The 14,537-nt window shown below is 40.6% G+C and overlaps 1 non-coding gene across 1 annotated transcript; it reads right to left on the bottom strand.

Moving 5' to 3' along the window:
* Window positions 1-2,027: 2,027 nt before the first annotated feature.
* On the bottom strand, window positions 2,028-2,160 carry LOC132214091 (small nucleolar RNA SNORA13). Its single transcript, XR_009448186.1, has one exon. It is a non-coding gene; the product is annotated as a small nucleolar RNA SNORA13 (small nucleolar RNA).
* Between the last annotated feature and the right edge of the window lie 12,377 nt (window positions 2,161-14,537).

The following is a 14,537-nucleotide window of genomic DNA, read 5'->3' as shown; positions in this document are numbered from 1 at the left end:
ATTTTAGGCTAAATTCAGATATGCTTTAAAATAAATTCTATTGTTTATGTTGACAAAAAATTACAATCTGTACATGACATTTAAAGTCATGAAGAAAATTCTTCTCTGTCAAGCCACTATTTCAAGAACCTGGATGCCTAAGGACAAATGCAACTGAAAGGCGCGCTGCCCGCCTCTCCGGGCGGTGCGGGAGGAGGAGTCTGGCTGCTGGGCTCTGAAATCCCTCCGTGCCCACCGTAGGGCCTGGCCTCCCTGGAGCGGGTCCAAGTGTCCGGACCGGCTGTGTGGTGGCCGGCGGCGGGCCGAGGGGTGGGGCCTGGCGGCGACCGACCACGGGGGAGGTCATGGGAGCGGAAGGCCTCACCACCTGGCTCTTTCCTCCCTTCCCCCATGGTCCGCTCCCCGCTTGCCCGCGCTGGGGCTGGGGGTCCATGCGACCCTTGGGGCCCGGTCGGGGGGACCGGGGCCTGCGTGGGCCGGCCACCGGGCCCCATGGAGGGGGGGGCATTGGCTCCCCGGCCCACGGTGGGAGCCCGGTGCGGGCTTCCACCCGCCCGCTGCCCCCCAGACCGGGCTCAGTGCAGCAGCGGCGGCAGCAGAGTGGGGCGCGTGCCCTGGCTCAGGGAGGCTGCCATGCTGCAGTGCACCGGCCCCATGGGCCGGGCCTGCTCCGAGCGGATGCCGCTCCTCCAGAGCTGGGCCGCTCCACCGGCCGCACCCCGTTTGCTGGGCCTGTGCCGCCCAGACGCGCTGGAGTCCCAGTCTGCCCGCAGGCCAGCTGCGGGTGCTGTGTGGGAGGGCCATCATGCCTTGTGGCGAGTTCGAGCGGCAGCAGCAGGAGCCGGGCAAGGACTGCGCCCTCCATCTTGCCTTGGGTCCTCCATCTTGGGACAGAGCCATGTGCACCCTCCATCTTGCCTTGGGTTCTCCATTTTGGGACAGTGCCATGTGCTTCCTCACGGGAAGAAGCTGCTGCTAGCCACACCCAGGATTTCTCTGGACTAACCAATAATAATCAAGGGAAGTGCACGCCATCACTATGACCACATCCTGTACCGACTCGCGCCTGGCCAATCGGCGGGGCCCACAGTCCCCTCTCCTGCCCTCACTCCACCCCCCTTTAAAACCCCCTGTCCCATCAGGCCTCTCTCTCTCGGCCACTGGAGCTTACCGTTGCATCAGTGAGTGTGGCAGGGGAGCCAAACCTAGGTTTGAAATAAATGACTCTTTGCTTTTGCATCGGACTGACTGGCTCCTTGGGGGTCTTGGGAACTTTGAAATCTGGGCACAACACAACTATATATTTCTCCCAATTTGTTCATCTATATGTCAGAAATATTTTCTAGCAAATCAGATTCCATAGGAGAAAAGTTGTCTTTTGCAAGGATTATGCAAAAGTGCCTAACTGTTAAATAATTCTGAAAAGAAATTTAATAAGCTGAGAATTTTAAGAGAAACACTATCAGAGTACATTCAAACGTTACCTGAGCAATCCCTTTCCTTGGAACTTAGATACCTATATGAAGACTTTGACTATCTCTTCAGGCAAGCTAGGCAAATACTTGTTCTTCTCAGAACCATCATTTTCTAACTTGTAAAATCTGGAAAAAAAAACAACTACCTTGTTGGGTGGATTTAATGAGACTGTACATTATGGACCTGTTCAATAGTTGGGGCTAAGGAAGAGCACCTTTTATTATTTACATGGCAATATAAACTTTAAGATTTTATAATCATATACAATAGAAACATTTAAAAATATATTAAATAATGTATTGCCTTCTTAAAACAAATTTGCTGGGTGAAACAGAGCTTTTGAGATGGCTTGGGATAATCGGAAGTGCATGTTCTAAGAATGATAGATTATCAACATTAGATTGTGTTTCATCTAATGATGGTCCAATAAGGTGTTTGAAAATTCTATAGGGTATCTTGCCTGACATATTGGTTTATAGCTCTGTCCCAAAGTTTAAAACTGCCAAAAATATAATCTCCTTATTGAGTAACAATGAACTTTTTTCTTTTTGAACTGTTACTTACACAGCTCCTCCACCAAAGACATCAAATTCAAGGGCAGGAAAGGGTTGCAAAGTGTGTAGTTTACACCTTTTTTGACACCACATTCACTAGATGAACTTTTTTAATGGTAATACTACATTTACAATTGATAAGGGGAGGTATCTTCCATTCACAGACATAAATAGTAAAATATAATTTATTCAGGTAACTCCAGTACAAGGTAAAAAGTAACCTATATTGGGAATAGAGAAACAATCATGTAGAAATAATTACAATCCAAAAAAAGAATTCTCAAAACCCGAAGTTTTAATAAAATGTAGATCAACCTGGGAAATAAGAGATAGCTGGAAGCAAGTGATATTGTTCAGCATACGAGGTTAACTGAGAAAAAATAGAGGTCATAGGCAAAGTGTCTGAGTTAATGGCAGATGATTTCAACCCTCCAGAAAGCCTTTCAGACAAATTCATAGCTAGAGGGAAATGTATCAGAGGAATTTCAAGTTCATCTTAGACTCGAAGCTAAAACCCTCCAAACATGTATTTTGAATTAAAGCTGGGGAAACTGGAAATTTATTAGTTTGGAAAAGGGTTTGAAGACAGGTGGCCCAGACAACATCAGAATTAAATAAAATATCACATAAGATAAAAAATTAACCCTGCAGTTAGGTGTCACATTCAGATACCTGGAGAAGGAGGGCGGCTCTCACTGGCTGATGCCAAGATAATAGATCCATGGGAAAGGGAAGCATGGAGTTCACATTTCGGTGGGAGACAACAGATAAAAACATCACAAAGGGTTTTTTGTTTTTCAGTTGTTAGAGAAGAGGCCAGCTGGATTCAATACAAGGATAGAGAACCACTCTCTGTACTGCAATAGGTTAGTGCTGTCTGATTACCTATCAAGAAGAATGTGTTTAATTATTTCTGGAAGCTGGTGGCAAAATAACCGATGCAATTATAAGTAATGGGATATGCCATGCTACTGTAGAGCTCTGTATTAAAAACAACTTGTACTAAAGCAACTCTGTATTAAAAACAACTTGAAAAAAATCATTAAATAGAATCACAATTAGTATATATGTTACAATGAGTGCTTGGAGGCGAATGTAGAAAACAGCAGGACACAAACACTTGATTGGATTTCATGCTGGAGGAAGTTAGGGGAAAAAATTGAAATCTTGAATAGTATAAATGTTCAGGCTTTGATTTATAATAATTAGAGAGAGGGCAAGCTCTTGTTGCTTAAAGTATGAGTATTTTCATCTTCTTTAATCTGCAAAGCATTTTTCAGGTAAAATACATAATTTAAGTTTTCATTGGTAAACCCTTCTACAGTTGAATATTGTAAGAGGCTCAGGGAAGAGCCCCAATCAACTAATAAATATTTCTAAACATTGTTCATGTGCTTAGTGACAATGTAAATGCTATGAAGGTGAAACAGGCTGTGAGATACTGACTGCTGCCTTGGAATAGTTGTTTATCTTGCTGGGGAGTGAGTACTGGTGTCATTAAGTTACTGGGGTGTACTGATAAGGGAACTCTAGTGTGTCACATGAAACCAGAAAGACCTGTAAACATTGAGAATAGGGTAGATGGGGAAGACCTACTTCCATTGTTGGGTAGACTTTGACTTGGGTATTGTCAGCAGAAGTATTCTAGGAGAATTGGCTGGAAATACCATGTAGAGAGAGGTGACATGTTAAAGAGCCCACAGGCAAAATAGGAATGTTATGAAAATTGAATACTGTATTATTATAACAACACTAGAGGCCCAGTACATGAAATTCGTGCACGGAGGGGGGAGTCCCCTCAGCCCAGCCTGCACCCTCTCCAATCTGTGACCCCCTCGGGGGATGTCCCACTGTCAGTTTAGGCCCGATCTCACCTAAACCGGCAGTTGGACATCCCTCTCACAATCTGTGACCACCGGCTCCTAACTGCTCACCTGCCTGCCTGCCTGATTGCCTCCAACTGCCCCCCCGCCAGCCTAGTTGCCCCTAACTGCCCCCCCGCCAGCCTGGTCACCCCTAACTGCCCCCCCACTGGTCTGGTCGCCACTTACTGCCCCCCTCCACCAGCCTGTTCACCCCCAACTGCCCCGCCTGACAGCCTGGTCACCCCACACAGCCTGCTGCTCAGTTGTTTGGTTGTCCCTCACTGATCCCCCTGCCAGCCTGGTCACCCCATGAAGCCTGCTGCTTGGTCATTTGGTCGCCCCTCACTGACCCCCCTGCTGACCTTGTTGCCCCACGCAGCCTGCTGCTCAGTTGTTTGGTCTCCCCTCACTAACCTCCTTGCCAGCCTGGTCGCCCCACGCAGCCTGTTCGGTCATCTGTTAGGTTGCAATGGTCACTTAGGCTTTTATATATATAGATGCTATTCTGGAAAATGCAAACCTATTGAGATGATGAAATGACTAGTGGTTGTGGGGGAGGAGAGATAGAGAGATGAATAAGCAGAGCACAGAGGATTTTTAGGGCAGTGATACTATTCTGTGCAATATTAGAATGATGATCTATATATTTGTCCAAATCCATAGAATGTACAACATCAAGAGTGAACCATAAGATAAACTATAGACCTTGGGTGATTATGTTGTGTTAACGTAAGGCCATCCTTTGTTTAAAAAATAAATAAATAAATGTACCATTCTGGTTAGCAATGTTGATAATGGAGGGGTCTTATTTACCCTTATATAAGGGCAGGGGGTATATAAGAAATATCTGCACCTTTCTCTCAGTTTTGTTATAAACCTAAAACTGCACCCCCAAATCTTTTTTAAAAATTCATATATTGAAAACTGGTTCCCCTTCTGCTACATAAATCATTAGGAAAAATATACTCACTTATTATTAAAAACAAACCTATTGATAAAATGTATTTGGGACCAATCATTTTCCAAAATATCTATGTAATCTTCACTTTCACATTATATTTTTTCCAATGTTGAGTGTCATACTGAAGACATTTTTCTAAACATTTCCGTGTGAATTTTATGAAGAGGATTCCTGGACCATTGCCTTTAGCAGATTGATAGGTTGAGTTTATTTGTGAATATTCAAGAGTTTATAAGACAGTGAAAAGACCAATGTTGTTTTTGGCTTGGGAGCTCTACCATATTGGTATGGATTTGACAGTAGAGGAAAAAACACACCACTCTTTCTCATTCTCGCTTTACTAGCCTTAGTCCTATATTCCATTAACCTTTACAAACTTGGGTTTTAACCTTTCTCAAATTCATGAGATTTTAAAAAATGTCATAGTTATTTGCTTAGCACTTAATATACTGAGAGGGGTTTTACATAAGACATACAATTGGATGGGTCTAAGTCCAGGTAAGTTCCTGGAATAGTGGGGCCCAACCCTGTGGGTTTAAGTTCCAAGCTATATCACAGAATAGCATGTAACCTTGGCCAAATTACTTAAATTCCTTTTTTAGATATAGAATGTTTTTTTAAACTTTATTTTTATTGTTGACACTATTACAGATGTCCACATGTCCCCCCTCTTTGCTCACCTCTAGCTTTTCTCTGCCCATCACCACACTGCTGTCTGTGTCTGTGTCATGCATATACTAGTATGTTCTTTGGCTAATCCCTTCACCTTCTCCACCGACCCCTTTGACAGCTGTCAGTCTGTTCCCTGTAACCTTACCTCTGTTTCTGTTTTGTTCTTCAGTTTATTTTGTTCATTAAATTGGAGTCTATTTCTATAGTGTCATGTGGAGCTAGGTGACAGTAGCAAAAATTATGACATACAACTTTTTATAGTTATATCTATAATGAGAGGTCTCTTCCTGGAGCAGTCCCCTCATCTAAATTCTTTCAGGCAGTTGAGGGAAAGGTCAAAAGATTTTCCTGAGCCTGCTTTTTCTTAAAAATAACAAGCTTAACATAATCAATATCCCAAAGAAGCATATTTTGGAGGGGCAACCTCTGTTCCCCTCATATGCTAATAATTTTACTTGTGGAAAAAAGGAACATTAAAACTTTGTTTTAAAATGGCAATATCTATTGAATTCCCTTGAATTTGTTCAAAATGCTTGTAAGAAATCCTATGAAGTAATGGAAGTAGAGGAGGGCTTGGGGAAGAAAAAGTTTTAGAAAAGACATGTTGTTACTTATGAAGTTTTGAGCACTAAAAACTCAGTTACTTACCCAAATGGGTAAGAAATCTGGCAACAATGAGAAGTATATAAATTAAGATATTAAAACAAAAAGAAATAAAACCTAGAAGCAAATGAAATCCAAATTAAGGCAGAATAATATTAGTTTTCATAATACAGGTACCTGCAGACTATAGAAATTGGAGACAGAGAAGGAAGTTAATTCAAGATGGGCAAGTGAATGACTTTGCAAAATGCTAAATATGGTTTGGCTTTGAATGTGTGAAGAGAACATTGATATTTGTGAAGAAAGAGACGGGAAATGTATCACATTGATGTATGAAAAGTAAGGGAACAGGGAAAAACCCTCTGGTTGAGGGTGGGGGAATAAGGATGAGCAAGAATAACTTCCTTTTTTCCTCAAGAGGTAGACCTAATGTAAATGAATACCTCTATATTTGACCATGAAGAAGAATCTGTGGATTAGAAATAGTCATGTGGTTGCAGGGTGATCTCAGTAGGAATGAAGAGAGTCTAAGAGTCTTCCTTCCTCGATTCCTCCTCTACCAGAGGACAAGAAGACCTCCCGAAGTGCTGTCAGAATAAACAAGGGAAGATGACAATTGTTCTGCGATCCATGAAAAGTACAGTGCAGTTACAAAATAAAAGTAAAAATGCAGCTCCCTGTGCTTTTGTTATTCTCCTTTTTTTTTTTTAACTTAAAGCTATTACTTCTCAGGAAACCATTTAGTGCTCTCAAGCTAAATGGAAAATGCAAGCCCCCCAGCACCCCGATAAAGTTCATTGGTTCAAATAAGTAAATGCATCCTTTCAGGGGCTATTTTACCTCAGCAGCATCAAGTCAAGCAACTTTGGTGCTTTGAGACTTCCCATAAGGATGGGGATGAGGGGTAGGGCGGATTGACTAGACTTTTAGCCTCTGGCTTTTAACAGAGTTCATAATCCACAGTGTTGTGTTTTTGTTTTGTTTTGTTTTTCCTCGAGGACTCACCAGCCTAAATTGCTTTGCTTCCATGGGTTTGAAGCAACACATTAGTGGCATCGCGATGATTTTTTTCCCCATGGGGTTTAATGCACTATTAGTTTCATCTCAGATGCCTTTAACTAAATGCATCTGCAAATAATTGTTTTAAAGGATAGCCAATTGTTTTGACAACTATAGGGCAAGACTTTCAATAAATAGAGCAGCATTAGATTTGGGGTTTGTCAATCTAGCAGAGTTAGGCTTTGGAAGTGCATATAGTATTTAAGTCTCCCATTGATATATTCTCTTGCTAAGTGGCTTATTATTTCAGCTGCTATAGACACAGAGATCAGATCACCTCTTGGTTCACACCCTCATTATTATGATATCATCTAGCATTACCATGGATAATGTCCTGGGCTTATCTCTCTCTGGTTACTGGCAGAGTTTCCAGGAAAAATTCAGCTTCTTTGAAAAATGCAGCATTTATGAATACATTTATTGATAGACTCTTGTGTATATATGCCTTTCAAGGAACTTGATAAGAATAACTCCAAGGAGAACACATCTCACTCGGTGCTGATAGCACTTCTAAGAACAGCTGTGCTACCATCCCCAACAGAGCAATTCCCTTGCTAATGAGGAGAATGCCTTCTAAAATTACATCCCAATAGAATGCTTCTACCTGAGCGAGAAGGCAGCGGAGGTCTACTGGTGACCTCTAGAGAGAAGATTATCACTGCTGTTCTCCCTGCTTTCCACAGAGAGGGTGGGGGAGGGGGGGAGACGTCCCCCTTGACATTTGCAGCCCTGGAAAGGGAGTGCTCCTGCCTCACTTGAGGCCACCAAAAGCAGCCAAAAGTGGAGCACAGGTTTTTCTTCAGCTGGCCCAGCATTTCAGCAAACTTAGGGAGGGCTATGCTTAAGACAAGGCAAATGTGACTTCCTTCTTAGCAGCACTTGGCCCAGGATGAGAGACAGGAAGGTTCCCTTAAGGCATAATTTCTGTCTTTTGTTGGGAAGTAATGGTAACAACAGCAATTACAGTGGTAGTGGTAGAGAGAGCAATTGTTGTGGGTTTCAGAGAGGAACAACTCTGGCCTTTTGTTTCCAGTGGAGGTAGGTTCGATGATACTGGAGACCTAGCTCCCCAATCGCCACTCATTCTTTCTCAGGAATAGTCTTATCTGAATGGAGAGTTTGGAAGTAGAAGCCAAGTAGGTATAACTGGGAACCACCTGGGTTCTCTTTTTCTAAACTGACCTATTCACAGGATGAGAACATTCTGGTTTCTTCCCAGCAGGGTGGGAGGAGACTACTCCTTTTGGGGCTATTTATGGACCAGAGATCCAAGAGGGGAATTCAATTAATTCAGGAACAAATATTATCACGCTTACTTAGCTGTAACTCTACAGCCACATTTTCTAATCAGTTTATCAGTAATATTCAGATGTTCATTTGACCCTAATGCTTGTCTTTTAATTAATTGTGAACTCAGGGAAGAAATAGAGTATTAACTATCAGCCTCTGAAGACATTATTTATGGGTTATTCTCTGTCTGGATACCATACAGAATACTCAGTACTCTGGCGTAGTGGCTAATCTGCTTAGATTCTGGAACAGAAAGCCTGGGTTCATATTTCATATATCAAGTATTCTATTATTTGGAAGGTAAAATATTTGTTCCTCACTTTTCTCATCTGAAAATAGGAATTATACTAGCTCCTACCTCACAGGTTTATTTTGGCAATTCAACGGACTTAGGAAAATGCCAAGCATCTCATACATGACTGATAAATGTGAACTAGCATGCCTTAATACAACCCTGTAAAGTAAGCACTTTATTTTAATTTTTAGATTCCAAAACTGACTTAGAAATGTTAAATACATTTCTCACGACGTGCTCATAGTTGGCAAATAGTAAAGGTAGGATTTGAAACCAGATCCAGCTAACTATTGTGCTCTGTAGTGCTTCCAACCTCTGTATTTTATTCCTAGGAGGGATATTTATCAAGATCTTTAGCGAATTAAAACAAAAGAGGCAGGGGACTCCAAAGTACTTTCATCTATCTTATTTTTCCATAAAAGGAATACACGTCCGCTTTCACATTGTGGCAATTTTCTTTGCATACTCTGTAATCAATGTTGTCCTTTGTTAGCATTTGTAGATAATCAAATATCCACAACCAAGCTTTAAGAATTGCTCATGTCAAGGCTGTCACTAAGTTTTATCTAAACTATTATTCAGATGTTTGTACAAAGTTTCATGCTTAAAATAAAAACTCCTTACTCTTTCCCTTAACCACCAATATTAGAAAAATCTTAGGTACATTTAAAGGCATTCTTTATACTTGAAAAATTTCAAGTATGGAATTGCTATTTTTCATGAAGAAAAAATTTTTCAGTAATCTAAAATAAGTTGTGGTGAAATTATTTATTGAATTATCTATGTAGACTCACAGCACCCAGTTGGGTTAGATTCCTTGGCAATCATAACATATTCCAACCCACCTTTACTTTTTGGAGGAGAATTGTTTCCAGTTTAGTAGCATGTTTTAAGGCCAAAAATAGCCTGTAATGTAGGGAAATGGCATAACATTATGAATAATGGTCTTACTGCAGAGGCATAAATTATTTTACTGTATCCAGTTCTAATTCACAATGGATTGGCCCAGTTTACTCACTGTTAACCTACTGCACTACAGAGTCAAGAAAAATTGTGAAAGGATGAATGATGAAACCAACAATTTTGTCATCCAACAGTCAGGAAAAAAAAAATTAGACTACCTTGAAAGAAAGCACAGGTCACCTTGCATCTGAAGAAGACCCTGTGGCACCAGAGGAGGCCATGTGTGGACAAATGGCCAAATCAATTCAAAAAGTAGATACTCACCAGCAACCCAGCTGTCCCTGGTAGTTGCTTGACATATTTCTAAGAAAACTTTGATAAATTGTACATGATTTGCTCTAGATCCAATGTGATTTTTGCACTCTATACCACTGCAGGTAAGGAACTTCATTTCTCCTATGACATTTCCAATAATTTCCATGCACGCTTCTTCCAATACACAAAGGAATGAGGCCAAGCAAGTTGCTTAGCTAAGGAAGAGTTTGACAGAAAGCAGCAGCTCTCCTAACTCTTGGTGTCAGCCTTCACTCACATGAAAACTTGAGCCTCTGACTCTGAAGCTGAAAGTAATATGTTGTGTCATCAAAACTAGACAGGTAGGTTGTCCAAGTTTATTAAATATGTCTACATCTGACAGTAATTGCCTCTATTATTTATCCTTCCCTGAATGATAAGGACTTCTTAATTAGTGCCTGGGAAAGGAAATGAGGATTTAACTGACAGACCAGTGTGCATGGTTTTGCTATAATGAAGTCAGCCATGTAATGAAGCATAAGCCAGGTTTTTATTCTACCCAGATACAAACTACTAAATGGCCACAACATACATTTTCTGAATTTCACCCATCACCATTATAAACAAGTGGAACATTGACAGATGTACCGTACATGAAATTTCCTTGACACATTCTTAATGTTATCTTGTACATTCTTTTAATAAAGTATGTCTATATCTATATATATCTATATCTATACCTATATCTATATCTATATCTATACCTATATCTATATCTATACCTATATCTATCTATATCTATACCTATACCTATACCTATACCTATACCTATACCTATACCTATATCTATATCTATATCTATATCTATATCTATATCTATATCTATAGCAACTATATCTGTATCTATATAGATAGGTAACATGGAAAAACCAATAAATAACAAGAAGCTAGCACTTCTGCTTCTAAAAGGATTACCATTCTTACTTAAGGAAACGCAGCCAGCAAGCGAAATCATTCTGCAAAGTTATGAAAGACTGTAAGCCATGCTTATGGAAAGCATACAAGGAAAAAAGTAATAATGATAAAAAAGAAGCCACTGGAGAAAGAGAAATATTTAAAGAAAAGGTTAACATTGAGGTTGTTCCCCCCACCCCTCATTCTATAATGTTTCCCCTTTTCTAACAGAATTCTCTCCTCTCAGCCTTTTTAATAGAGGCAGATTATTTCTGGTAGGTGCTTCCAAGCTCTGTTTTATCACCCTCAGATCTCCAAGACTTATAATAGGGATAACCAGCATAAAACATATTCCCTTTTTTTTTTCTCTCTTCACAATTTAATTCTAAAGCTCAGTAGGCATCTGCCCTAGGACATACCCGTATATGTTTATCTCCCTTTCCACTACTGATTGCAGTAACCTCATAAATTATCCTATTCTGTCCTCTATATCACAACACAGAATGCCATTTTAAACTTCATTATTTCATGAATGGTTCTTCACTGATATGGCAATCTGACTTCTATCCAAATTTATTATTAACTAGAGGCCCAGTGCATAAATTCATGCACCAGTGGGGTCCCTTGGCCTGGCCTGCAGAATCAGGCCGAAACTGGCTCTCTGACATCTCCCAAGGGTTCCCAGTTTGTGGGAGGACGCAGGCCAGGCTAAGGGACCCCATTGGTGCATGATCGGGGCTGGGGAGAGAAGCAGGAGGTTGTCCAGTCAGGAGGGACCACGGGAGGGCTCCAGGGCATGTCTGGCCCAGCTTGCGCAGTCCCAATCGGCTGGGCCCTAGCAGCAAGCTAACCTACCAGTCAGAGTATCTGTCCCCTGGTGGTCAGTACACGTCATAGTGACTGGTCAACCAGTCGACTGTCTGACCCCTGTTGGTCAGTGCACATCATAGTGGGCAGTTAGGCGGCCTTAGCATTATACGCTTTGATTGGTTGAATGGCCAACCAGCCTACTGGACACTTAGCATATTAGGCTTTTTTTTTTTTTTAGAATTCCTTGTGGAGAAATTCATTTACATTTCATTTATACCACGAAATATATGGGGCTATGCTAAGTCCATAAAAAGCCTATTATGTGATGTGTGCTCCACAGTCTAGAGCTAAGCGATCACAGCTTGTCTGCTTTACAGAGGGTTGATGTTTCCCTATTTGAAGTGCTGCTGATGTGAAGAACACAATATTCAATGCAACTGAATCTACACATATCCCAGATGCTTTTCCTAATATGGTAGTTTTCAGAATTTTAGACCTAGTAGGTACCTTACCAATTGCTTAGCCTAATTAGCTCAATCTTCTCTTTTATTAATCCTCACCCGAGGATATTTTTTCATTGATTTTTAGGGAGAATGACAGAAAGATAAAGAGAAACATAGATGTGAGAGAAACACATTGATTGGTTGCCTCCTGCACGGGCCCTGACTAGGGCTCTGGCCTGGGAGAAGCCTCCAACCAAGGTAGTTGCCCTTGACCAGAATCAAACCCGGGACCCTTTGGTCCACAGGCCAACACTCTATCCACTCAGCCAAACCAGCTGAGGCTCTTCTCTTTTTTATATCAAATCATAGATATTTAGTGACTTGGTGAAGATTACAGATTGTCAGTTGAAGACCCAGCATTAATAACTTGGCCTTCTTAATCTTGTGGCTATTCTAGAAGGCTTCTTATTCTAATAAAACTTATCCTGTATAATAAAAGACTAATATGCAAATCAGCTGAACAGTGGAACTACTGGTCGCTATGATGCCTATTGACCACCACAGGGCAGATGCTCAATGCAGGAGCTGCCCCCTGGTGGTCAATGCACTCCCACAGGGGGAGCACTGCTCAGCCAGAAGCCAGGCTCATGGCTGGCGAGTGTAGCAGTGGTGGCGGGAGCCTCTCCCACCTCTGTGGCAGGAGGACATCCCCAGAGGGGTCCCGGGCGCAGGCCAGGCTGAGGGACATCCCTCCCCCCGCCTCCTCGAACACCCAGTGCATGAATGTCGCACTGGGCCTCTAGTTTCATATAATAAAAGTTATGTTTCTTTTAAATTTAGAGATTTTAAAATATTTCAATAAATAAATGAAACATAAGTTGGTGATAATCACACCTATCAAGTATAAACAACATTTTTAGTATACATTGCTCTAGTATTTTCCTCATATAAATAGTTTTAAAATGTGTCAGTATTTTGTAATTCTTCTTAATTGCATGGAATTGATTGTCTTGATTTTTAAAAAATTGACAAATTTGAATGTAAGAAGACTAGTTTATTTTGCTAACCTACAGTTACTGTTAATGGAAATATTATATAAGAATGTTCCAATAATACTAATCCATATAATGTTTACTTGTGTAGAAGCCCAACATATTCCACAAATTCAAAAACTACACTAATTTGAGCAGGGATGGCAAACCTTGGCCTTCACCATTGTCCCCTCTCACACTGGGCTTCAGAAGCATCTTAGAGTGACTCTAAGGCTGTGGGAATTTGGTTTCAAGGCATTACCACAGGGAGTCCCCAATGATGCACGCTGAGGATGCTTTCAGTCCCTGACCTGACCCTTTCCATAAGCTTCACTCTCTCACTACATTCACCTTGCATGGAAAGGCAATTCTAAAACAGCTTGGCCTGTAGCCACAGACAGCTTTTCCTTGCCAAGGACACTGAAGCAGTTCCCTCTGCAGGGTGTATAGCATTTACATGACAAAAAAAAATATAAGGCTCTAAAGATTCAGTAGAAACAAATCCTTCTTAGATCAGAGCTGGCAAATTTCATTTTATCTGAAATATTACCAATAAGACTCATAAAACAAAATGACACACATTTCACAGTCACTTCTGCCTGACCTTGAAAAGAAAGGTGAGACCTTAAAACAAAACACCTGACAAACTTTAAAATTATATCATTATATCTGAAACAAATTGCTTTTCAAGGTGGAATCTGCCTTCATTAGGCTATTTAAAATGTTTGCATAAACTAATAAAAAACTACTTTAATGATTAAAGCTTGCTTTGTTGCTTCCACATCTAATTGTTACTTTAACATCTTATAAAACTACCAATGCCTGACATTGTTAAATCCACATATAATTACAAAGGCAATGATATTACAAGTCCAGACCTTGAAATTCCTGCATGTTTATGGGCACTGATTAGTTTAAAACTAATGACATTTACAATATATTTAAAAATTAAAGTCAATTTACAACTCTTTTAAGGATAAGCATTCTATAGATTTGAGAAGAGAAAGAAATATGCAACCAAGGAATCAATCAATCAATCAGTTTAGGTCATTCAAAGAGTACTCATATCTAGGATCAAGGCATATATTTCTCTATAGATTAGGAAATAAAGAAAATAAAAATGTGTTCTGTAAAAGTTATATAGCTGACTTATTCTATGTACTAATAGTATGACTTTTTCCTGGGAAAATAAACACTTTGCTAACTTTATCTCAAACTCACCATCAGCCCAGAGAGAAAAGATCCTCTGAGATGGAGAAAATAGTCCCTGAGAAGAACTAGCATCTAGAATATAAATCATAAATTCTGAATCCCAATGAATTCTCCA

Source organism: Myotis daubentonii, chromosome 12, assembly GCF_963259705.1.
Source record: "Myotis daubentonii chromosome 12, mMyoDau2.1, whole genome shotgun sequence".
NCBI lineage: Eukaryota > Metazoa > Chordata > Mammalia > Chiroptera > Vespertilionidae > Myotis > Myotis daubentonii.
This window is presented reverse-complemented; position numbering and strand designations above follow the sequence as displayed.